We start from the raw sequence: 26,350 nt of genomic DNA on the forward strand, positions 1-26,350 counted from the left end.
TCAAATTGGAAAATACTGCTTCACCACCTGTTGGGGATAAGTTGCAAATGGAATAATTTAGTATGGTTTGTAGCTATTTTGATGACCACCTCGCCTGGATACTTTCCCATAACCACTCTGCTCGTCACCACCTCTTTCTCGAGCTCTTCCTGCAAACCCTCCCCTAGACCCCACTGCTGCTGCTGCTGATACTGCTCCTTGGACATGGCCAATTTGATCTCACATTTACTAAGACCAACATTGTGGTATTTCTTTTCCATGATCTTCTTCATTGGTCCCTCTTCCTTAAAGGTTATAAAGCAGAATCCATGCCTCTTACTGGTCTTGTTGTCCATGGGGATTTCTATGGATTCCACCTCACCAAAGCCACCAAAGTACCCCCTTATTTTCTCTTCAGGTGTATCTGGAGAAAGGCCACCAACAAATATTTTTTAACAGGTTCTTTTGTTTTCATGGTTTTGGCCCTTTTAGTATCAATCACCTTCCCATTCAATTTGTGTTCTTTTAGATCCATGACCTTGTCTGCACTCTCCGACTCTTTAAATAGCACAAAGCCAAAACCCCTCGATCGCCCTGTGATAGGATCTAACTTCAGAGTGCAGTCTACAACTTCGCCAAATTTGGAAAAGTAGCCCTTCAGATCTTTCTTTGTAGTGTCCCAGCTAAGGCCGCCTATAAACATTTTCCATTCTTCCTGCTGTGCCGTTGCTGCTTCAGAGTGCCGTGGGGAGTTTGAATGGCCTTCATTTTCCTTGTTCTTACTGGCATCCATCTTCGCCCCCTCCGACTCGGCGCTGCCCCCTTCGGAGCCTCTGGCCAAGGACCTGCCCCCAGTTCCGGCGCCGCTTCCCGCTGCTGCTGCCCTTTTAAAGATTTTTTTTAATTTTATTGAATCACCGTGAGATAGTTACAAGCTTTCATCTTTGGGTTAAATCTCACAATGATCAAACACCCATCCCTCCACCAGTGCACATTCCCCACCACCAATATCCCGGGTATACCCCACCTTTCCCACCCTCCCCCTGCCTCTAAGGCAGACAATATTCCCCATACTCTTTCTCTACTTTTGGGCATTATAGCTTGCAACACAGACACTGAGAGGCCATCATGTTTGGTCCATTATCTACTTGTGGCATGCATTTCCCATCTCAACTGGTTCGTTCCTCCAGCCATGATTTTCTTAATGATCCCTTCTATATTCCATATGCCTTCTCCCCTCTACTCATGAAGCAGTCTTCCAGCTGTAGGGCAATCCCCCTGGCCCTTTTATCTACTGTCCTTGGGTTTCCGCCTCATGTGATGTTATATTTTATACTCCACAAATGAGTGCAGTCCCTCTATGCCTGTCCCTCTCTTTCTGACTCATTTCATAAACTCTCTCTCTCTCTCTCCTCCTCCTTCTGGCTCTGCGTCTGTTCATTCGGTTACGTCCCCTCCTTAGCCCCACGAAGGGTCCTCCCTGCGGGACAGGATGGGACCCCACAATTTCACTTAGCATGATGCTCTCCATGTCTATCCATTTATACGCAAATTTCATGACTTTATCTCTCCTAACAGCTGCATAGTATTCCATTGTGTAGATGTACCAAAGTTTTTTTAACCAGTCATCTGTTTTAGGGCACTCAGGTTGTTTCCATATTTTGGCTATTGTGAACAGTGCTGCAATGAATATATAGGTACAGATGAACAAAATCAACCATGGATGTGGGAAAAAAGGGACTCTCCTTCCCTGTTGGTGGGAATGCCGACTAGTCCAGCCTTTCTGGAAAACAATATGGACAGTCCTTCAAAAACTAGAAATTGAGCTTCCATATGACCTCGCAATACCACTTCTGAGAATATATACCGAGGATGCAAAAAAGCACAGTAGAAATAACCCTTGATTTCTTACCTTCTCTGTCTGTCTCCTCTCTTAACACTGTGGTCAAGGATGATCTAAGCATCCCCCTTTTAGTATAATACATTTCCTCATCCAGTAGTCTAGGTTTCACAGACAAGTGAGATCATCTTGCATTTGTCTTTCCTCTTCTGGCTTACTTCACTCAACATATCTTCCAGTTCCAACCATATTTCAGCAAGTTGCATGATTTCATAATTCCTTGCAGCTGCATAGTATTCAATTAGTAGAAACTATCTGTTGGTAGGGATGTGGTGAAAAAGTTACTTATTCACTGCTGGTTAGAATGTTGTTTGGTACAATACATGTGGAAAACAATATGAAGTGTTCTCAGTAAATTTAAAATTGAACTGTCATATGATCCTAAAATTCCACTTTAGGGCATCTATCCCCAGGACATAAAAACACTCTCTCAAAAGGACATGTGCTCACCAGTATTCATTGCTGTACTCAGTACAATAGCTAAGATATGGAATCAACTTTGGTGTCCAATGACAAATATATTAAGAAGATGAAGTATAAATATTCAATATAGAATTTTAATGTAATAAAGTATATTTAAAATACTTAAAATAAATTTATATTTATGTTTTCTTAATATGAATTTGTCCCCATTTATTATAACACTGCATGTTACATAGCAAATTCACTTTCATATATTTATAAATTTACAACTTATAAATTTGTCATTGAGTTCATGAGTGACTTTACAATGAATTTCAGCATAGGCAGTATACAAATTATTATTCTAGTTTGACCACGTCTCATAAAGCAAACTCCATGGGGAAAGATAGATTGCTAGCGTAGGTTCTCTGTAGATGACCAGAACCAAATTACAGTAGCACTGTCCTCCCATTGTTCATCGAATTGCTCGAGTGGGCACCAGCAACATCTCCAATGTGAGACTTGTTACTGTTTTTGGCGTATCGAATACGCCATGGGAAGCTTGCCAGGCTCTGTTGTGCGGGCGGGATACTCTCAGTAGCTTGCCAGGCTTTCTGACAGGGGCTGAGGAATCGAATAAAAATAAAATAATAATAAAAAAAACCCTTTCTACACACACACACACACACACATACACACACCCTTTACCCACAGTACACACACACATACACACACACACACACACTCTTTACCTGCAGTACTCACGAAAGAGATAATATTGGAAGTACTTCAAAATCAGTCTGTAGTCTGTTCTGTATCAAACACCAATAAAGTATATTTTGATATCAACTGTGATTTCTTACATAGCACTGTAGCACTGTCGTCCCGTTGTTCATCGATTGCTCGAGCAGGCACCAGTGACGTCTCCATTGTGAGACTTGTTGTTACTGTTTTTGGCATATCTAATACCCCATGGGTAGCTTGCCAGGCTCTGCCGTGCAGGCGGGATACTCTCAATAGCTTGCCAAGCTCTCCGAGAGGGATGGAGGAATCAAACCTGGGTCAGCCGCATGCAAGGCAAACACCCTAACTGCTGTGCTATCACTCCAGTCTTACATTTCTTACATAAACATATAAATTAATATTTGAATTTTATAAATTCTACTAGAATTTCCTCCTTAGACCTTATAGTTGAAAATAAGTTATTATTTTAAATGTATTATTTAATTTTTGTTTTAGAGCCTTACCAGGTGGTGCTCAGGATTTACTCCTGAATCTGTGCTCATTTCTGGAGATACTCAGGTTATCATATGGGGTGCCAGGGATTAACCTCCGGTCAACTGCATGCAAAGCAAGCTCCCTACCCACTATACTATCACTCAGGCCCCTGGATATATTATCTTTGCCAATTATTTGCCTGAAGATTTCAGTCATATGTCCCCACTGTGACGTGGCATATGTTACTTCAGGCTATGTGCTCCGTGGTCACTGCAGTAGTGTTGAGGGGACTAGATGTTACCTGAGTTCAACTGGAGTCATATGCAAGTAAGGCAAGTGTGATGACCTTTGTACAATCTCTCTGGCCCCAGAAATTTTTTTCATAACTAAAGTTGAAAGAGATTGAATTAAGAAATGCTAAATAAAGTACATTTTAAATTATACATTTATCTGTATTTTTTAAAATGAGTAAAAACTGAATTATCTAAAAAAAAGTTAAACCAAAAGTTCAACAGCAGTCTTTACCAAGCTAAAACCGAGGTGTTGGTTGGGTGTTACTGTTTTCTGCACTCTCTAGAAGAGAATTTCTTTCCTCAATTTTCAATCTGTAATTATGCCCTACTTTGTGACATGATTTATTGCACAATATGATGTGAAGAAATGTATGTTTAATAGAGTTCCCTTGCTAGAATGAGGAGATGTTTATTAGTATTAAGAAGAATAAAATGGCAATGTGTACAATACATATTTCAGGGTAGTAAAGAAGTATAGGCAAAAAATAAATAAATCTCATTTTATGAGGCTTGCAAGAGAAATGCTATTCTCATTTTAAAAGACTTGATAAAACAAGATCTAATTTATAGTTAAGTAAAAATATCGTACTGTGCTTCAGAGATATTGGAGTTAAAACTGGATAGAACAGAGAACTACATGGAACACCTGAAGCATTCTGCAGTTTCCCCAGGAGTCAAGTTTAGGAAAATAACTAAAATTTCAACTATTACTACTGAGCGTCTTTCAAAAGGAAGTTATAAAATAAGTCTTGATAAGTTTATTTGTCTGCAAGTAGCTTGCTGTCAAAGTGGATATTGTTATTTAAATATTATTTAAAGTCAGTATAAAAAAAAGCCAGTATCATTTGATAAAATTTCATTTTCTGATAATAAAATTATTTTCACTATCTAACACAGTAGCTATACCCCATGTAGATACTAAGTAGTTAAAATGTCACTGTGACTAAAAAGAATTTATATTTTATTTTGCTCTAATATTTATTTTGTTCTAATATTTTGCTTTAATATTCATTTAAATTCAAATGGGTAATAACCAAAATAGCAAGTAGCTACAGAATTTACTTAAATTGCAAGTTTAGAAAATGCGAACAGAATTCAGACATCTACTATGCATTAGTTGCAAGATAAAATGTCCAATGATAAAAAATATTAAAATTTTAAATAATATATAAGCCATGTCTAGGAAAGAAATTAGTCAAGAGGGAGACATAGAAATGAGTGAGACAATAAAAGAAAGGTTCAGCATAAAACAATTAGGACAGGATGTTTTAAAATTAGTAATTCTCTTTGGCTTATTTGCTGGTATATTATACATATCAGCCAGTGAATCAGTGATCACAGCTCAATATGTATTATCAAAATTAAGAAAGACATGAATCATTTGCTGCCTTCTAAAACTCTGTGAACCTCTACCCACTTGTTTTTCAGAAAATAAGTTCCAAATGTTTGTTTTCACTTTCATATTAGCTCTTGCTGTTTTCTAACTTCCTTTTCTCTCTTTATATTAATACAGTCCCCCATGGAGATTCCGGATTGAGATTTGAGGATAAACAGTACTATGGGTTGAGTTTGGTCTCCCAAATTCAAGGCCTGAACTTCCTATAGAGGTGTATCTCGCTTGCCTTCTTTTTATTTTCCTAATAAATATTTGGTTACTTGTTTCATTTTTAGAATTATAGAATGAATTCTAGCTTCCTCTATAGGAAATTTGACATAAGTATTCCTTAATATATTATCCCTTCTAAGGCAATCTATTTCCTGATAGGTTTTGTATCAACAAATTGATCCCATGAAGGACCTATACGTTTCTTAATGTGATTTTAAAACTGAATGACACTCAATAGATTTTTAGACATTGCACATAGCCTTTTGCATGTTGAACCACTTAAACATAAGCACTGAACAATACTGAGAAATATTAAACAAAAAAGTAAAAGAAAAAATTACAATTGAATACAAAGATGGTCATTCATTTACTTGCATAAGATTATAGTTGGTACTTATGTCTGTTTTTTATGTTTTATAAAATATAATTTTAAGAAGACTGATTTCTTTTTGGATATCTTTAAATTGAATTGTATTAAATTGAATAAACTATCTTGAAGAACTTGTTTCCTCCCTCATATAACAGTACTATTTACTATTATTACGGTAAATTCCATGAATGTGAAAAATGTGCCATAATTATTAATATGAGAAGCACTGTAGCACTGTAGCACTGTCACCCTGTCGTGCATCAATTTGCTCGATCAGACACCAGTAATGTCTCTATTGTGAGACTTGTTGTCACTGTTTTTGGCATATCGAATATACCACGAGTAGCTTGCCAGGCTCTGCCCTGTGGGCGGGATACGCTCAGTAGCTTGCTGGGCTCTCTGAGAGGAACGGAGAAATCAAACCCGGGTCAGCCGTGTGCAAGGAAAACGCCCTACCTGCTGTGCTATTGCTCCAGCCAAATAAAATAATTTAGGGCTAAAGCATTATTGTTTATTTGGAGTCCACTTCTCTACATGCACCTATTTAATTCTAAAATGTACACTGTGACAGAAAAAAACATAAAAACTAAGGTTAAAATATACCCATTCTATTGTGAAGGACATTCTAGTAAAGGTTTTAATTATATGATTTCTATAATATGAAGGTAAAATAAGTGTGGAAGTACCTTTTCAAGACAACATGCATTTTGAAGAGACATGCAATTTTACCACAAACATATTTATTTCCTAAGTGTTGCCTCAATAAAATATATTTATAATAATTTAAGAGGATGACAGATAACTGAAATTTTAAAAAAACACACATTCTCCACTTTATTTAAACACAATTGCTTAAAAAGTTTTGTTACAGGCATTCAATACTCTGACATCAATCTCACCACAACTGTTACCTTCCCTCCACTATTTTCTCCACTTTTCCAATTACTTCTCAACCCTACCCACACAGCAGGCTCACAATAATTTTCCACATTAACCTTGAGTTCTTTGCTTGGACTATAAGGAATGGAGGAGAAAATTATGGTTTACTTCTTTGAAGTCAATCATACATTTTCCAATTTCTGTGATAGAACTGAGGTGAACAGATAAAGTTTTGATTCTGAGTTTGATTAGCTCATTTCTGGCAAAGATCTGTGCTCCATGTAGAACAGAAGCAACAAAAAAATTTAATGTAAAGTAAATTCCAAGTTTGAATAAAGGGTATTGCAGGGAAACCCACAGAGTTAGATGATAAGTTAGCGTGTGCTAAATAAGAAATTCATGACTATTGCAGAACCGTTTCATATTGAGAAACATTCTAAATAATGCCTGCAATAGAATTTCCAGCTGATTGACCAGGATACAATCATGGAGTCAGATTCAACTTTATTTGAAGAAAATGACATATTAGACAGAAAATTCCAGGCTCTCATTGAGTCATGGATGGGTGAGCTCACCCCTCCTTATGTTCTTCTGGGAGCCTGGCAGTCAATGCCCATGAACTGCCTCTAGTGCCACATAAACTCATTAACTGACCATGATCCAGAGATTCATAAATAAATCTTGAAAGAGATCAACAAGCTGTGGAAATGCTTCTGGACCCCAAAGTCACCATCAAGTTAAAAATTCAGCAATATTAACCCATCAAAATTTTAGAATTCCTGAAGCGTGCAGCTGCAAAAGCAACATCTCATACTCTACACCACTGATATACCAGGAGTAGCACACTACATTGGATGGGATATAAAGTAGAAGGCAACCAATCTCGATTAAGAAAATATTAACACATAGGGTTTAACCTGTAACAATACGTTAGCCTTTATATAAGAGCGTAATGGCTCCAGGGTGAGATACAACAATCTTCAGACACTTTTTTTCTGAAAAAAAATTATTTTTGATTAATTTTAGCGAGTTAATCATAACAAGCAATACAATAAATCATTTAGGCCCGGCTATTGGGGCAGGCTGTGTAGTAGGAAAATTAGAAACAATGTTGGTGGAAGGTTTATGGTGGTGGTATCGGTGTTGAAATATTACTGTAACAAATTATTGTGAACTGCTTTTATAAAAAGAAATAAATAACACGTTATATTTTGTATGGAACTAGCTTAGTACAGAGAGTGTTCAGGTACTTTCTAGAACTTAGTGACACTTTGATATGAAATCCAGAGATTGGTACAAAGTGAACATTATGAGTAATAAGCAAATTTTCCAAAAAAAAGTCACAAAATCTTCAAGATTTAGTGGCTCTTTGCTATGCATGTGAACCAGATAGAAAAACAGATACTATAATATTGTTTCTCAAGGAATAACTAATAATTGATTGTATGACTAGACCAAAAATGATAATAGAGCTTTTGTTATTATATGTAACAGCTGCAATTATGTCCTTCATGGATTTAATGTCATTGATAACATATTGATGACATTGTATTCATTTTGTAGTCATTCACTCATTCATTCTACAACATTGATTAGACTCAATATTTCATGTATTCTACAATATCAGATCAAATACCTACTCGTACTAATATCTAGACCTCAAAAATACTTGAAAAGCAAAAAAGTCTTATGAAGAATACTGAACAATGACTTTAGCAAATCACGTGTCAATTTGGGGTACATGAAAATTAAAACAGAAGCAAAAGGTACACTCACATTTATCTTCTTTTTATTCATTTTGAAAATTTTAAAATTATTTAAATTTTTTATTTATCTTTTTTTAAATTCAGCAGTGCTCTTAGTTCTGAGTTCAGGAATCATTCCAGGCAATGCACAAGGGACCATATGGGGTACTGCAAATTAAACCTGGTCAGTCACATGGAGGACAAATGCCCTAGCCACTGTATTTTTGCAGTTCCAATTTCCCACAATTCTCTTTTTTAAAAAAAAAAATTTAGTTAAAACACCGTGATTTACAATGTTGTTCATTATACATTTGTTTCAGGCATTCGAAGTTCCAACACCACCAGTGTGACTGGCCTTCTACGAATGTCCCCATTTTTCCTCCCACCCTCAACCAGACCTCTTAGGCACGTAATGAATTTACTTTCTATTACTTGTGCCAACAAAGCTTTAATAAATGGCAAATTGATAAATAAATCAACAGAAAATACATCAACAAGAACCAGTTTGTCCCACAATCTTATAGGGAAGGGGATAAAGGTAGGACATTGCCATAGCCTCTCTGTAAACCTTTGTGATAAACCTTATATTAATAAGTACCTGAGATCTCAACCCCCAAGGTCCCACTTTTATTCCTGTGTTCTGTCTTCTAGCTCCTACTGTTTGGTCAGGAGAATTAGACCCATCATTGTTACTGTTTTTGGCATATCGAATATGCCACAGGGAGCTTGCCAGGTTCTGCTGTTCAGACAGGCTACACTCAGTAGCTTGCTGGGTTCTCCAAGAGGGAGAACTAGACTATACGGCTGCTCCGGTGCGACACCGCTGGGAAGAACAACTAAAGAGATGCTACTTAAATCTCAGGGCTAGGATGAATGGAGACCTTACTGGTGCCCACTTGAGCAAATTGATGATCAACGAGATGACAGTGACAGTGATTCAGTGCCTAAACTAAAGACTTGTACCAATTCTGGTCTCCAACAATCTGCTAAAAGGCATGTAGCCCCTTCAGGTCAAAGGTCTATCTGTGCTTGATATGGGGAGAAAAGCCTAAGCTTTCACCAAAAGCTCCACAATATCCAAGTTATAGACCAAAATTAGAGTCAGTACAGGAGGGAGCACTCAATAGTTTGGTTGAATGCATGATTTGTATGTAAGTGTCCTGTAGGATTTGACTCCTGGTACATCGCTGGTACTGCAGAAAATCCCCAGCATAGCCAATAACTGGGGAAAATCACCGCTGAGCACTACCAGGTATAACCTGAAGCAAAAATAAAGAAAAGCAGAGTTTAAGCCAAAAAGGAATGCAAGACAAACCCAGAATATAGAGTAAGTATGGATCAGTCTACAGCTAACCATAACTACAGATCAGCAAGATAAGCAAACTGTCACCATAAATCCAGTTTATCCTGTAGGACTGACTGAGATCAGGAAACGAATAGCAACAGTGGAACAGGTGATACAGAGAGTACAACTAGCACCAATGTTGTATTCAGCATCTATTCTATTTTGTTCTGTTTTGCTTTACTTTGGATCCAAATACAGCTCAGGGCTTACTCTTGGCTGCTCAGGAATCACTCCTGACAGGGCTCAGAGGACTATATGGGTATTGGGGATTGAACCCTGATCCATTATGTGCAAGGCAAGTACCCACTCCATTACATTATCTCTTTAATCTCTCTCTATTCTTTACCTGACTTTAACTGAAAAATGTTATGCTCCCATTACAAAGTGTCTTCATTTAACTCAAGAGATTTTTCAAATTACCTTTTCCACTGGAAGCATGATTCATTATATTAACTACCAAAACCCTGTTCTTATAAAAATCACTGTATCACTGTAATCCCATTGATCACTGATTTACCAGAGTGGGAGTAAGTCTTCATTAATCCTAGCCCTGAGATTTTAGCAGCCTCTTTTTACTCTTCTTCCCAGCGGTGCCTTATTGGAGGCTCTTTCAGGGTAAGGGGAATGAGACCCATCATTGCTACTGTATTTGGTATATCAAATATGCCACGGAGAGCTTGCAAGCCTCTACCGTGCGGGCAGGATGCTCTTGGTACTTATAAAATAAAAAAAGTAAAACATACAAAGAATGGAGTGAAGGGAAAATAACCAACACAAATGACTTGTTCCAAAAATAAAAATACAGTGTTATTATATTGGGGTTACATGGAAGTTTCGCAAAATGTTCATACAGAGAATATCCTTATCTATACCAGAAGGAAAATCTAAGATTGAGAATGTAAAGATATGAACAATAAATCATCATGCTGGTATACCAGACAAAGATCAAGCCAGTAGAAAAGTTGACAGTAAACAATATTTTTCCCAATTTCATACTATAGTAATAAAGTACTAAAATAACACATTCTTGAGTTAATATTGATGTTTTTATTCATTAACTAGTTTTGTTTTCTATAGTCATGAACCATTAGAAATATTTGCGACTGGATATCTTGTGACTGGATATCTTTAGAAAAATGATCCTATCACCAACTCAAGCATAGATTTAAATAAGTTTCCATAAGTACATTCAACATACGTCTTAACTTTGTAGTTTCCAGAAATATAAGAATGTGTTTTCACTTGGTGTTCATTTTTTAATCGTATCAAAATCAAAGTTTCATTAAAAAAACATGAAACAGTTTTTATTTAAATATTACCACTTCCCTGAATCCTATAAAACTTTAAATATTCTATTTCATAGGTGAGATGCCTCTTGATTCTTCTTGTGTGCTTATAAAAGATTAACTAATCAGGTTTCATTGTGAAGCAGATTTCTCACTGGTGGTCATTTGTTAATTAGAGTAGGAATGCTGATAAAGAAAATATATATACATATGTATATATATATGTTTATATATGTTTTCTTAAATGTTTTATTTTTGTGGGTACAATCTCTTCGAACTTGAGTCCTCTAATTTTTTGTCTCTCATCAATAAATAAGCCATGTGCTTTAATTTCTCTAAATAATACATATACATATAAATATATTTATTTGTATATAGGAATATCTTGAATTGTTTCCTGATATAACTTACCTAGTTCAGTAGAATAAAGTATTGCTTATAAGTATGAACAGAATGAATGAATTTTGGCATGGAAAATGTGACCAAACAATAACTACAATAGGGCATCAATATTTAAGCAAAAGTTCTAAATATTTTGGGCTGGAGTGATAGCACATTGGGTAGGGCGTTTGCCTTGCACGTGGCCGACCCAGGTTCGATTCCCAGCATCCCATATGGTCCCCTGAGCATGGCCAGGGGTAATTCCTGAGTGCAGAGCCAGGAGTGACCCCTGAGTATCGCTGGGTGTGACCCAAAAAGCAAAAAAATAGTTGTAGACATTTCTTTGCCTGCTATATAATAACTAGTATATTAAAAAGATGTTATTGCTAAGAAAATTAAAAAAATAATTTGAAAATAGATAATGAATGAATAAAAATATCAGACTTTGCTCTCTCGAAAGTAAAAATTCTAGGTTAAATGGTATAATCAATACAATTTCTTTATGCAATTGAAGGAAACACATTTTGTTTTAGAGAGGATTACCAAAAAGCATTGAGGACAAAATGAGCCAGTGTGTAAAATGTGTTAAAGTCAGTCTGAACAGTTGTAAAAGAACATTAGTGTGCATTTAGGAATAAAAAGAGACATTTATTTCTAATGAAATTTTGAAAAGTCGTTATGTCAAACAAAGATTAGTTTTATGTGGCCATGTACTGAACTTTAAGTCTTGATCTAGCACTCAAACACTATAGTAAGAAAAATTGGGTCTTGATACAGGGTTTAATTTTGTCATGCTTAGAGGTACATATAGATGGAAGAGCTAAAATTCATGTTTGAAAGAAATCACACATAAACAGATTAAGATCATTCAGAGAGGAAGGTCAAACCTAGAAAGAAAAATTAGCTGGATGACTATCTTTTCCTTTGCAGTGGTTGGGGACATTGAGGAAAATTGGGGCATTCTATTATTTTTCTAGATAATCTGTTTTTGAACAAGGGACAACTCTAAAGGATCTGAAAAATAAGAAATATTTCTTTTTTAAAAAATGTTGAAACATGGATGCTCATATGTGTAGTAGAGCAGTTTTTGAGAATATTCCCCCGACAAAGACTAGCCTAAAATGTCAACACATATCTTAAAGAAACTTGTTCAATCTTCTAGTTTCCTCTAGGAAAATTTGCATTTCTGTGCAAAATTGTAAAGTTCTTCTTTAAGAAGGATCCAGAATTGAATTTAATGCATTCCAATTAGTAGTAAAATATAGTAAATAAGAATTTGATTAATGAATTTATTAAGGATAAATTTACCAAATTTAGCAAGGATCTGTCAAATTCATGAAATCTTGATATAGAGATTCTCACTTTGAGTTTCTCTGATTTTTTTTTATTCAGAAAATAAAACTGTTATATAATTCTAGTAATGCAGTAACCAAGAATCCTAGGATTCATTCCATTTCATAAGCATCACAAAATAATTTTATTTATTCTTTTCTTTAAGAAACAAGGATCTATGCAACAAGAAGGAAACAAAGATTTAAAATTTAGTCTAGCTATAAACTGACCTGGAATATTTACTAATAGTTAATGTTTGAACTTCTCTGGCATATTATAGAAAATCTTATTTCTTCTAACAAGCATTAACTTTTTTCTGTATAGAAGATTTAGAATTGAAAACAGATTACTATAAAAAGAAATATTAATAGAATATTATTTCAAACAGAACTTATTTTAAACAGCACATTTTAAAGTACTAGTTGCAAAAATCAAACCTATTTTTCTCATTACATATTTTATTGCAGTATCTTTTAATACTCTGAAAATTTTTCAGTACCTAACTTATTTATCAAAAAGAGTTTTGTTCTCCTTTCAATTCAACTCTGAAGAAAGAAATAAAATTTTCTGAAGATATTATCTCTCTGATGTCTTATTTTATTTCACTTGGGAATGTTTTTGTTGACTTAGATAATTCTAACATTGTTTAACAGAAAATTGGATTTATGCATTAGATGAAAACTATGACAAAGTACAATACAAAAGGAATTAACTGACGGAAATAACAGCAGTGTATTGGGACCTGGCATTATCAACCAGAATTGAAATCCAATCCTTTGAACATTGAGAAAAAAAGCCACTTCATCTCAATGATACTTCAAACTTAGCTGTTAAAGAGTCAGAAAGAAACAAAGTTATGAGGATGCACTAAAAGAAGGTTACTGACATTTTAGCACCTGTTCATTTGCTTTACAAATTCAGAATAAAATAAGCCATTTTTAATTAAAGGATTACCATGATTCCAGAATCAACATTTCTGTCATTTCTTGAGAAATTGTCTTGGATATCAGTGTTCATGTGAGTTGCATACAAACATAGCAGTTCAATTGCCTCTTCATGAAAAAAATCTAAATAATTGCATTTAAGTTTGTTGGTTTATTTCAATCGGTTTTATACTTATATGATTGTAAATTTGTTTATTTGCTTATTTCTTTACAGTAGTCATTACTTCAACCAAATAAATAGGCAAAAATCAGGTTAAAGATTTATTGAGTTATTTTATATATATGATTATATTATATTATGTATGACTTATATAATATCAGATTTATTTTCTGAAAAATTATAGTGTCGATAGCTCTGCTTTGAACTTGATGATTCATCCTAATGCCACTGATGTTTAATAATTCTCCCTCTAAAATAAAAATAAAAAGAGGAATATTTTGACAGTGGAAAATTACAGTTCGTGACAAAATATCTATCATGTATTTTATATAAATTATTGATATCAGACTAATTTTGCCTTTATCTCTAAGCTGTTATTACCTTTGGAGTTCTCTATCCCTAATCACTACCTACAGTTCCTGTACACTTTGGCTGCATATCATGAACCACTCACTGAACACCAAAGGATTGGGCACCTGAAGCAAATTACTCCCCAGCTTTGCTTTAGATTGTGACACTCGAGATGCAGTGTACAGCTTGTACTCTGTAACAGAGTTCTAATCATGGGACATCATGATGAAGCCAATTTATACCTGACAATTAGAAACAGAGAAAACAAATTTTATTGTCATAACCTTAAACTTATTATTTAAAGAATCTAATATTTTCTTGGGTTAGTTATCTTCTAGAAGTGTTTGATGTTTACAAGGTGGCACAATATTCAATAGGAAGTAGTTCATCTTCAATGAAAAGATTGTCTTTGCTTTATGGGCTTCTGTAGAATAGACTAAAGAGTGTTTGGATAGATTTGAATGTGATATGATTCCACTCTACAGTACTATAATATTGTCATAACACTATAATAATGACCACTATAATATTGTCATGACTCAAACACTTATAAACTTGTACACCAAATTGATATATAACCTGGAATGATTGTGCAATTATATACAGTAAGTGATATATATTTAGTGTAAATAAGTTTAGACTTTTAAGGTGGATCAATAACTAATTCAACAATAAATAGAATGGAATAATCAATAAGGAAATAGATAATTTCACATATTTGGTAATGATGATTTGGTAACTAAATATCAAATATACTGATTAACTATACTATTTTACTTACCTCAATAAAATTAAATAACCATTGACCATTTGGTTATGTGTCCAGGAGGTGAAACTTAGAACAAATATTTGACAAAGAAAACTGCAGCTTTTCTGTTTTTGCCTTTTCAAACCAAGTATGCTTTGGGAGTTTAGACATTCTAGATTACTAAGGCACACTACCGAGATAATTTAATAAGATAGGCTGTTTTGGATTACTAAAGTTTTAGTCTATTTTGTTAGAAAATTTTAAATAGAGATTGACTGCAAAGAATCAGGCAATTAGGAATCTTCTCCTATGAAATTAATTTATGTATCTAAGAGTTTATTTAGAGTTAATGAGGGTTGATTTCTAATATACCCTAACTTTCAATAAGAATCTACACTTTTGAAATTTTGGATCATTTTGCTTATTTTGTCTTTGTTTTATTTCATCTTTTAACAAAGAATTTATGTTTAGAATTTGAAACTAATATATAGGGCATTTTTATATCTAATGCCAACATCCCCAAGTTATGCAGAAAATGGAATTTGTCTACAAATTGTTATTATTATAACTGATTACTAGTTTTAATCAGTAAAAGATGTGTCATTTCCCCCTCAAAATTAACTGCAGTTTCGATTTACTTGTAAGAATATAAAATTGAATTTATCAATTCTTTAAGAAATTTGGTGAATGAAAAACTAAAAAAAAGTTCAGAAATCAAAACTTTAAAACATTCTGAAACTTTAGTTTCTGAACTTACAGAAGTTTCATTTTTTAATACTTTTTCATAGATGCCAGTTTGTTTTTCTTGTTTTGTATATGAGTTAGACATAGATTTGGCTAGAAAGCACTGAACATATAAAATAATATTGACATGTGCAAATGCAAACATATCTATCACATTCCTAAACATTTAGGCAGACATATCAGAAATTGACTTGACTTTGGTGATTTCAGAGGCACAAAACTTAGACCATTGTGTCTTGAGAAGCCTAAAAATCTAGCTTTGACAAGTTGAAATGTACCAACTGGACAACTATATGAAGAAAAAATGTAGAGGCTTTAGATTCTGAACACAGACAGGTATAACTTTGCTATAATTTTTAAAGTTTATTAAAGTAATCACTAAAGTATTCTTAAAATAATAGAATATAATAAATGCCATTATTCCCTTAGCAGTTATTCAACAAGTATCTATTAGATTATTATTCAGTCTTGGGAAGACAAAGAATTGCAATTATTAAAATAAAGTCTCTTAAGAAATAAAACTAAAATTTGGGTAGAAATGATTAAAATTGCTAAAAAAATATTGATAAATAACAAAATATGCTGTTATTTGAGAAACAGCAATCTTTGTCATTTCAAAACAGGAAAAAATTTTATCCAGATGAGGTAATTCAGGAAGATACAAACAAAATCCCACCAAACATCTTAATATGTGACTTCTTAGATCCTTATACAAAATGTCATAATATTTGTCATATGTATTTCCCACATATATCTCCCAATATAATTTATCTCTGGCTTATTTACAATATGTCATTAGATAAAAATTATATCTAAATGAAAATATATTATATTAGACAAGGGGTAATTAAAAGAAACAAAACACCTCTATCTTTTCAGTATCAATGCATGATTGTACTCCTTAACTGCATTGTATGAATTTCCAATTTAGTTGGTTAAATCTGTAGATTCAGAATCAAGACCTTTGCTCCCACAAAAGTAACATGAAATTACAGAGCAAGTTAAGTACATTTTCTTTTGATGCAATTCAATGCTTATTGAACAGAGAACTTTATAAGCTATAAACTACAGATAAGTGAGTTCTTAACTGAGTAAGTGCCAGAGTTTGCTTTTATTGCTGGGTTAGTTGCTGAAGTTGGGCTAATAAGTCTGCCAGTAAAACCTGACTCAAATATTCATTTCTCTAAAAGGCAGAAACAAGAGGTTTTTTTAAAGTGGGTCAGAAGATCAAATTTACATCTGGAAGTGTTCCAAATATCACCGTGATATTCCATCTCCAGTAAATTTATTATATTGAAATTTTGCTGAGCAAGCAGAGTCATATTATAGGACACAACATTATATAACTTACGACCTCTCAGAGTCGTAGTCTCAAACTCATATATTAATCTCATTAACATGGTTAATGAGTAACGTGGTTTCAAATATTTAAAACCCCAATCTCTTACTCATACTCTCAACATCAAACTATAGATCTTTAAAGTCTATAGATCTTTAAAATTTTTTTTGGCCTTCTTTTTGGGTCATACCTGGCGATGCACAGGGGTTACTCCTGGCTTATGCACTCAGGAATTACTCCTGGCGGTGCTCAGGGGACCATATGGGATGCTGGGAATCGAACCCAGGTTGGCCGCGTGCAAGGCAAACGCCCTACCAGCTGTGCTATTACTCCAGCCCCTCTTCAAAATAATTTTAAATTTTTATCTTAGTTGGTGTCCATCCATTTATAAACGAGTATCATGACTTCATTTTTCCTAACTGCAGCATAGTATTCCATTGTATAGAGACCATGACCTCCTGGAGACTTCTAAACTGGGAAATCCAAAAGTCACCGCCTTGTAGATTGCATCAGTAGTCAGGTTGCCTCACCTATTTTTTAAGTTGATAACGAAATACTGGATTCTTCTTGATACAATTGTAAATAGTTTTTTTTTTAATTTGGTTTATTTTTTTTCATTTTTTAAAAAAGGGTAATAGATTTATGTATACTGATTTTGTAGCCTGTCACTTTGCAGTGTAATTTTATCATTTATAACTCTGCAATAAGAGTCTTTTAAATTTCCTATGTATTTAACAGGTCATTGTTAAAATAGTGTATCTTGTTTTCAATTTGGACATTTTTCTATTACTTGATGCATTTTTCAATGTTGGCCTTCCAATGCTATGTTAAATTATAGTAGTAAGAGTAGACAGTTATTTCTCTGTTGATACAATGGTAAACTGGATCAATGTTCTTTAGTCTCAAAATTTTTGAGTTTGGGGGCAAGAGTTTACAGGAGATTAAGTATTTGCCTTGCATTCAGCCAAATATGGTTAGATCTCCAGTACTATCTATGGTCTCCCAAATGCTACCAGTATTGATTCTAAAGCAGAAAACCAGGAGAAGTCCTAAGCATTACTGTGTGTAACCCCAAAACAAAATAGAAACAAAGGAAAGCAAAAACTCAATCAAACACCTTGAGTTTATCCAACTTTATTCATATGGCTAATTTAGATCCTGATATGATAAGAAAATATACTTGATATTGTTCTAGACACATTTTGACAGCCTGTCCCAACATTTATCCCGGGGATTATTTTATGTGCATTGGAGAAGAATGTGTATTTGCCTTTGGGAAGGAAGAACTATCTATTTTTTACTCAGATTTTCTAATTTTAATATCCTAAACTCACAGTGAAAAAACTCACAATGAATATATCACGGACAGAAACCAACCCGTATTATACAAAAAGACTCACTTTAAATTTGCTGAGAAGCATGGGTAAAGTATTTTTTAAAAAGTATTAAAAAACACAAGGTAAATGGAAGTTCATAAGAAGCAGAGACTACCATACTCTATCAGACAAAATGTGTCCCAATTAAAAAGTTAATAAAAATCAGGATGGGTATTATATAATCATTATAGTATTACTACATTAAGAGGCTTTAACACTCACTTGCATATATTCACAAAGTGAAGGGCATTGAAACATGTGAAGCACAAATAATAGGTCTGAAGAGAGACATCAACTATTTGCAATACAGTATCCATAAAGTTTAAGACCCACACCAATCATTGGTAAGATCAACCAGAGAGAAAATCAATAAAAAAGCCATTATTTTTATAAGCTTATGAAATGTGCTATGTTCATGCCTTAATTAAGTTATGAACTTTTCTCCTCTAGTAATGTTAATGATTATATAAAGTCATGTTATAATTAAATAGTTACCCATTTATTTCTAGGACATCTTTAATAGTTATTTCACAACTAAGGAATAACTTTTTATAAATCTTTTTTTCAACAGTGTTATGATAAGTAAGGAGATCATGAGATACTGTATATATTCTTTAAAACATGGAGTATCTTGTAACTTGTGTTTTTGAAAACTAAATCAAATTTCACGTTTCCATATTCATGTAGTACTTCTTAAGGTAGTAGGTCTAACTGCTCTGAGGTTTATTTTATGATTCTGAAAGTTATTTTAAGTAAATCAAAGCACATTTCAATCAAACAATGTTTGAGTACCCATCCCTCTCCCAGCAGCTGTTCTCTACCACCAATTTTGCCAGTGTGCCTCCCACCACCCACACCCCTTCGCACCCCGTGCCTTGTGGCAGACACATCCCCTCTTACTTTCTCTCTCCTTTTGGGTGTTATGGTTTGCAACATAGGCCCTAAGCAGCCATCATGTTTTGTATATAGCCTAATTTGAACACCCATCTACCATCCAGAGTGATCCCTCCAATCATCTTTTGTTTAGTGCTCTCTTCTCAATCCCACCTGCCTTTTCCCCCAACACATGAGATGGGCTTCCAAGCCATGGGGAACCCTCCTGGCCTTTATCTCTACTATCCTTAGGTGATATTCTCCTATTATGTTACTTTATATTCCACAAATGAATGCAGTCATTCTGTGTCTGTCCTGCTCTTTCTGACTCATTCCGCTTAGCATGATACTCTCCATGTTGATCCACTTATATGCAAATTTCATGGTTTCATCTTTTCTAACACTGCATAGTATTCCATTGTATAGATATACCAAAGTTTCTTTAACCAGTCATCTGTTTTCAGACACTTGGGTTCTTTCCAGATTCTGGCTATTATAAATAGTGCTGCAATAAACATACAAGTGCAGATGTCATTTCTACTGATAAATATCATTTTTATATGAGGAAATTTTTTACTTCATGACATTCAGTTACTATTGTCAAGATTTTGTGCTCACATAAACTACTCTCATTATGTGGTATGCAGAACACATATACAAACCACAAACTTTTCTCACTGGATTTCTACATCAGATCCCACAAATAGTGCTTATGGATCCCACCAGTTATTCATATAGTGGCATATTTTGTGAGATTCACACTGAGGATTTTTTTTTTTTTGCTTTTTGGGTCACACCTGGCGATGCACAGGGGTTACTCCTGGCTCTGCACTCAGGAATTACCCCTGGCCGTGCTCAGGGGACCATATGGGATGCTGGGATTTGAACCCGGGTCGGCCGCGTGCAAGGCAAACGCCCTACCCGCTGTGCTATCGCTCCAGCCCCTCACACTGAGGATTTATGCAAATTGCAAATAGCATCACCTTTCTTCGCCTTTCCTAAGACTTCTGTCCCCTATTTTCCACTTACTACTTTTAATAAGATGTGATAATGCTTGTGTTAATGACTTTACCTTATCTACTACATAGAAATTTAAGTTTCCGATGAAGCTGACATTTTGTTTGAATAATTTCCTGTAGTGTGAAAAATACAAACATGCGCGCACTCACAGGAGGGAGAGATGCGATGTGTGTTGTGGTGTTCGAGGGCTCTTAGGGTGGCACTCTCTCTCTCTCACTGCTCGTGTTTGGTGCTCCCAAGCTGCTGTGTATGGACCAGGTCAGGATGGCTCCTCCTTGTGCTCTGCTTCTGTGTGTGCCGCTGTGCTCTCTCCTGTCTGTCTCTCTATCTCTGTCTCTATCTCTGTAGTCTCTCCTCTAGTCTCTTTCAATCTCTCTTTGTCTCTGCTTCTTTCTGTCTTCTTCCTGCTTCTGTGTCTTCTCTCTCCACTTCTATCTCTTCTCCTTGCTTCTGTCTTACCTCTGCTTCTTTGTCTTCTCTTCCACTTCTGTGTCTTCTCTCCTCTGTGTCTTCTCTGCTGCTTCTGTCTTGCCTATCTCTTTCTGTGTCTTCCCCCTTACAGTCTTAGTTTATACAGCAATAACATAGGGTGGTGACACAAAGGTGGGTTGAACATTAACAAATCAACAAAGAGGGCTAAAAACCATTTCTCCAGGAGATTAACAAAATCTCATCTAAGGAGATTACTCCAGATTACTAGGCTTAAGGGTGGGATCCAAACAAGGGTGTGTCACTTTCTTCCTTCCTCAGCTAGTAATCTACTTAAAATAGTTATAGCAAATTTACTTCTAATATTTCTAGCAATGTCATTCTGTATAAGCACAGTAACAGATATATCAAACTCAAAGTTTGGTTCTTCCTGAGGATATCTCACTATATATTCCAGATCATAGTCCTCAGACCAGGTTAGTCTTCCTAACCCTAGCAGAGTCCTAGTCTCATTGTTACTTTTGGATCATGACAGCATTTGTCTATGACCAGGCTCTCAACTTATAGTTTAGTATTATGGCACTTTGGTCTGGCCCATTTCGATGCCAGGGTAGCTCACAGTTTTCCCTGGGTCCATTCTGTCCCTCATCAAGACCCTGCTTTTAGGGTGCTAGGAACTAAGGGCAACTGAGTCAAGAAAGCAAATGCCCAGAAGTAAATATTACTGGAGTCAATCAGCCCACAAGTTACAAAGCCTGACATTAAACTGTCTTCCTGTGTCCATACAGAAAAGACATTACTTTAAGGTAAACTAGGTTCCCTATGCCAAGGCTAAAAGGACAAACCCAGTGTTATCCTATATTGTAGTATATCTGATAAACATTAAGGTCTAACACAAATATGGAACTCAATAAATTTTTTTATACTTATGTCAATAGAAGAGAAATAAATAACCTGAAAAAAAAGATCCCCCACAAAGCATATTTGTTACAAAATAAAGTTTTTATACTTTAATCTGTAGGCAATTTTATTAGGAATCAAGCAAGTGCAGTTTTAAAATCACAATGTGATAGTTTGATTATCTGTTGCACTGTCATCTTGTTGTTCATCGATTTGCTCGAGTGGGCACCAATAACATCTCTGTTGTGAGACTTGTTGTCACTGTTTTTGGCATATCAAATACACCATGAGTAGCTTACCAGGCTCTGCCTGGTGGGCAGGATACTCTCGGTAGCTTGCCAGGCTCCCCAAGAGGGATGAAGGAATCGAACCCATTCAGTTGCATGCAAGACAAACGCCCTACCTGCTATAAAGTTAACATTATCAAATATTAATTGTCAATGCAGAAAATATCTATTTCATATTCTTATATTTATGATGACTGTATTTCCCAAAGTATTGATTTGAATCTAAAATATGAACTTCGATTGTTTATATAATTTTATGAAATATTTTATGGCTTTTTTGAATATTACTGCATATTGCATTGCCATAAAACCAAATTTAATTGTACTGAGTGGGAAGCACTACAAACAAAGGAACTTAAAAATAAAGTTAACTTTGTATAGTAAAAGAAATGCTAGTTGAAATACTTATTAAATATGGACAGTTTAATTGCACAAATTCATAAAATATTAATCAACCAACCAAAACTTTCAATAAGGAAGAGGCATAGTTAAATCATTCACTAGTGTTTTTTATAGAGGAAACTGTAAAAAGGTGAATCAGTGTGAATTTTTTCATTCCATTTGACAGGAAAGGTTGCAACCTTTATTTGACTTAGTCAAATTATTTAAATTACTTGTGAAAAAATAATGCCTTGCATTTTAAATCTGGCACAGATTTATTCTGCATCTCTTTCTCTTTAGACTCCAATTAGACTCTTTATACGTTTAATATAATAGTGATTGAGGTTAAATTTATTATTTTAATTTAGACTAGCATAATTAAGGAAGAAATTCTAGTTTTAATAAGTGTTGCTTACTCACCACTGCTTTTCAACTCAGAGTTTTGAACTCTTCTTTCATGAGACCTGTTATTATTGTTACTGTTTTTGGCATATCGAATACTCCACGGGGAGCTTGCCAGGTTCTGCAGTGATTATATATATATATAGATGTATATATGTATATATTATATCTGTAAAAAAAAGATTGTTTGCCTCCTACTTTGAACCCCATCAAATGTGGTTTGGTACTCTTGGAGTATGGGAGAGTGGTGTGTGGCATTCTCAGCTATGCTGACCTAGAATAGGCACACTTGTGGGTGAGGCTGGCCCAAGTGTGTGGAGAGGCAGAGGTTGAGTTCTGGAAGTTTTCGGCTGCCAACGCTAGGTCCCAAGGGACAGGAGGGGTCTCACCTGCCCCCCTCCAGGCTGGGCACCCCGAGTGAAACAGCCTGATGCAGGGTCTGGCTGCACGGTTATGGCGAGCATCATGTTGTGCTCCCTTCCCGGAGAGGACATGCATTCTAGATGGTCCCTGATGATGAGATTATCTGGCTCCAGCCAGAGGTGGCTTAGGGCATGACTTTTGTGTTCCTGGAGACAGAAGAATACAGGCAGAGGATCTCCTTTCCAGGTCTAAGAAAACAGTTTTGATCATCCTTTTTGCAAATTAGTTATACCGAACAATATAAAATAAATTTTTGAGGGTCTGCGGTATAGGCAGGGTTCAGGTGTGGTAGGGAAAATTGGAAATATTGGTGGTGGTAAGGTGCAATTTTGGTGGAATTGGTGTTGGAAAATTAAATGTCTGTAACTAAACTGTTGCCTTAATAAAGTTATGTGTATATATATATACATATACATATATATATAAAGAATTAGATCCTAAACAATGTGAGATTTCTTTTTTCTTTTTGCTTTTTTGGGTCACACCTGGAGATGCATAGGGGTTACTCCTCGCTCTGCACTCAGGAATTGCTCCTTACTCCTGGTGGTCCTCAGGGGACCATATGGGATGCTGGGAATCGAACCTGGGTCAGCCGTGTGCAAGGCAAATGCCCTACCCGCTGTGCTATCGCTCCAGCCCCACAATGTGAGATTTCTAAGGGTGAAAACCATGTGTTTTGTTTTTTGCAACTCATACAAAGAAAATAAAAATGCATCATTAAACAAAAGTTTTAGAAATTCTCTCTATGTATAAAATATTATTAAAATATCTAAGCAAGTTTGATAGTAATTCTTAGTTATGGTCTTATGAGGGTTTTGCTGCTGTTATTTGTTGTTAGCTTTTTTTCATTTCTATATTGGAAAGGGGATGATGCTTTGATAAGCAGTGAGAGATACTTAGGTTGGATTGCAAGACATGATGTGCAGAGAAATGATGTTTTATTCTTTTCTGATATTTCCATATCTTAAATACTTACATATCTTAAATACCTTAAATCAGATTTTACCTGAGACATCAAAATGCAAAGAAAAATTTTAGGTACAAGACAATATATTTAATTTGATGGTAGCAAACACGTAAAAGAAATTGTAATTGAAGGATGGTGAAACTTTAAAGTCAAATGAATGTCACAACACAGTAAATTGTTGCAATAGGCAAAGATATTTAAAACAATATTTAAAACAGGATTTAAAAGTCAGAAGCTAAGTATATAGCATAAATCTAGAAGAATAGTTTTTGATAAAACGCTATGTAGATAGCATTGAGATATTAAAAAGAACAAATAGATAAACAAATAGATCAAGACAGGGTTATAATTTAAATGATTATAAGGTTGAGGGCAAATGTGTCTTTTAAAGAAAACATAAAAATATGAAAATAAGAGAGCAAGGATTCATTAAATGTGCTACATATAAAAGTGAATCCAGTAGGTCATAATTCACACTCCAGATGGAGATTCCATGGTTTAAAAACTCTTTTAATAAGTAGAAAATTTGGCAACAAAAGAAATGTTATAGGATATTTTCTGGACATTTATTCATAGCTTAAAGAGTAAGAGGCCATAATGTTACCTCATATGACCAGGAAATGTGTCCTTTAAAAATAGCCAAAAATTCAATTCTCAAAAAATTAGAAATTGAGCTCCCATTTGACCCAGCAATACCACTCCTGGGAATATATCCCAGAGAGGCAAAAAGGTATAGTAGAGATGACATCTGCATTTCTATGTTCATTGCAGCACTGTTTACAATAGCCACAATCTGGAAAAAAACAGAGTGCCCAAAAACAGATGACTGGTTAAAGAAACTCTGGTACATCTACACAATGGAATACTATGTAGCTGTCAGAAAACATGAAGTCATGAAATTTGCATATAAGTGGATCAACATGGAAAGTATCATGCTGAGTGAAATGAGTCAGAAAGAAAGAGACAGAAAGATTACACTCATATATGGAATATAAAGTAGCTGAGAGGTACAAGCTTGCAATGATGCAATTTCTGGCAGATATTTCTCTGGACTTAGTTACTAAAATACTAAAATACAGAAATCCAAAACCATGTGGCCACTAGTGCAACCACTTGACCTCATATCTCTTCATTCTCAGCAAGGGAAAACTAATTATCAAATGCTTCCTTTTCAGCAGGTCCGACTTTAGGCGGGAGAAACTCCAAACAATAATAGTGAGTTTTTTGTTGAAATATTGAATGTAATCAAAGTAAAGTGAAAGTAAATTGAAATTTATCAGTTACACAGGAGAGGTGGGGGTTGGGGGGGAGGTATACTGTGATTCTTGGTGTTGGAATATGTGCACTGGTGAAAGGATGGGTATTCTAGCATTGTATGACTGAGACTTAAACCTGAAAGTTTTGTAACTTTCCACATGGTGATTCAATAAAAGAATAAATTAATTTAAAAATAGCCAAAAATTATTTATTCTATCCAGAATAATCTGTGTCCATTACGACAATATCAATCAAAATTGAAAGGCTTACTGTAGGTGTCAGTCGAATCTAGTGAAATCCAAGCTGTAAGTTTATTTATTTTTATTATTATTATGAACTGGAGAGATAGCACAGTGGGTAGGGCATTTGCTTTGCACGTGGCCAACCCGGGTTCGATTTGTCCATTCCTCTCAGAGAGCCCGGCAAGCTACCAAGAGTATCCCGCCTGCACAGCAGAGCCTGGCAAGCTCCCTGTGGCATATTCAATATGCCAAAAACAGTAACAAGTCTCACAATGGAGATGTTACTGGTGCCCACTTGAGCAAATCAATGGACAATGGGACGACAGTGCTACAGACAGTGCTATTATTATTATTATGTCCAAGATAGCACCAACGCCTCTCGAACCCTTCATGCTCTCCTGAACTCGGCTCACGATCTCGCCTTATGATGTGGCTCAACACACCAGACAGGGAACTCTGCACGTGACCACTGCTGGACGTTGCTGGCTGTTTTGTAAGATTCGGATGGAGTGGCGTCGACGGGGCATGGAGGGACCGCAACCAAGCCGAGTTGTAGCGCTGCATGGAGCTGAAGCAATGGTGTGCTCAGTGGCTCATCCACTACAGGGTGCTGCCCGCCAGCCACTGGGTGACCTGGGTCTCTGCGTGGGTTATCGACCTGGCAGACCCTCCTCAACAGGGTCCTGCTCTGCCAGCTGCTCAACAACCTCTGGGTGCATTCCATAAATCTCTAGGAGATCAACCTGAGGCTGCAGATGTCCCAAGTGCTGC

At 35.4% G+C, this 26,350-nt stretch overlaps 1 pseudogene; it reads right to left on the bottom strand.

Moving 5' to 3' along the window:
• On the bottom strand, positions 1 to 26,143 carry LOC101558647 (heterogeneous nuclear ribonucleoprotein D0-like; annotated as a pseudogene).
• Positions 26,144 to 26,350: the final 207 nt, after the last annotated feature.

The sequence above is a fragment of the Sorex araneus genome, chromosome 9, assembly GCF_027595985.1.
Source record: "Sorex araneus isolate mSorAra2 chromosome 9, mSorAra2.pri, whole genome shotgun sequence".
In the NCBI taxonomy this organism is placed as follows: domain Eukaryota; kingdom Metazoa; phylum Chordata; class Mammalia; order Eulipotyphla; family Soricidae; genus Sorex; species Sorex araneus.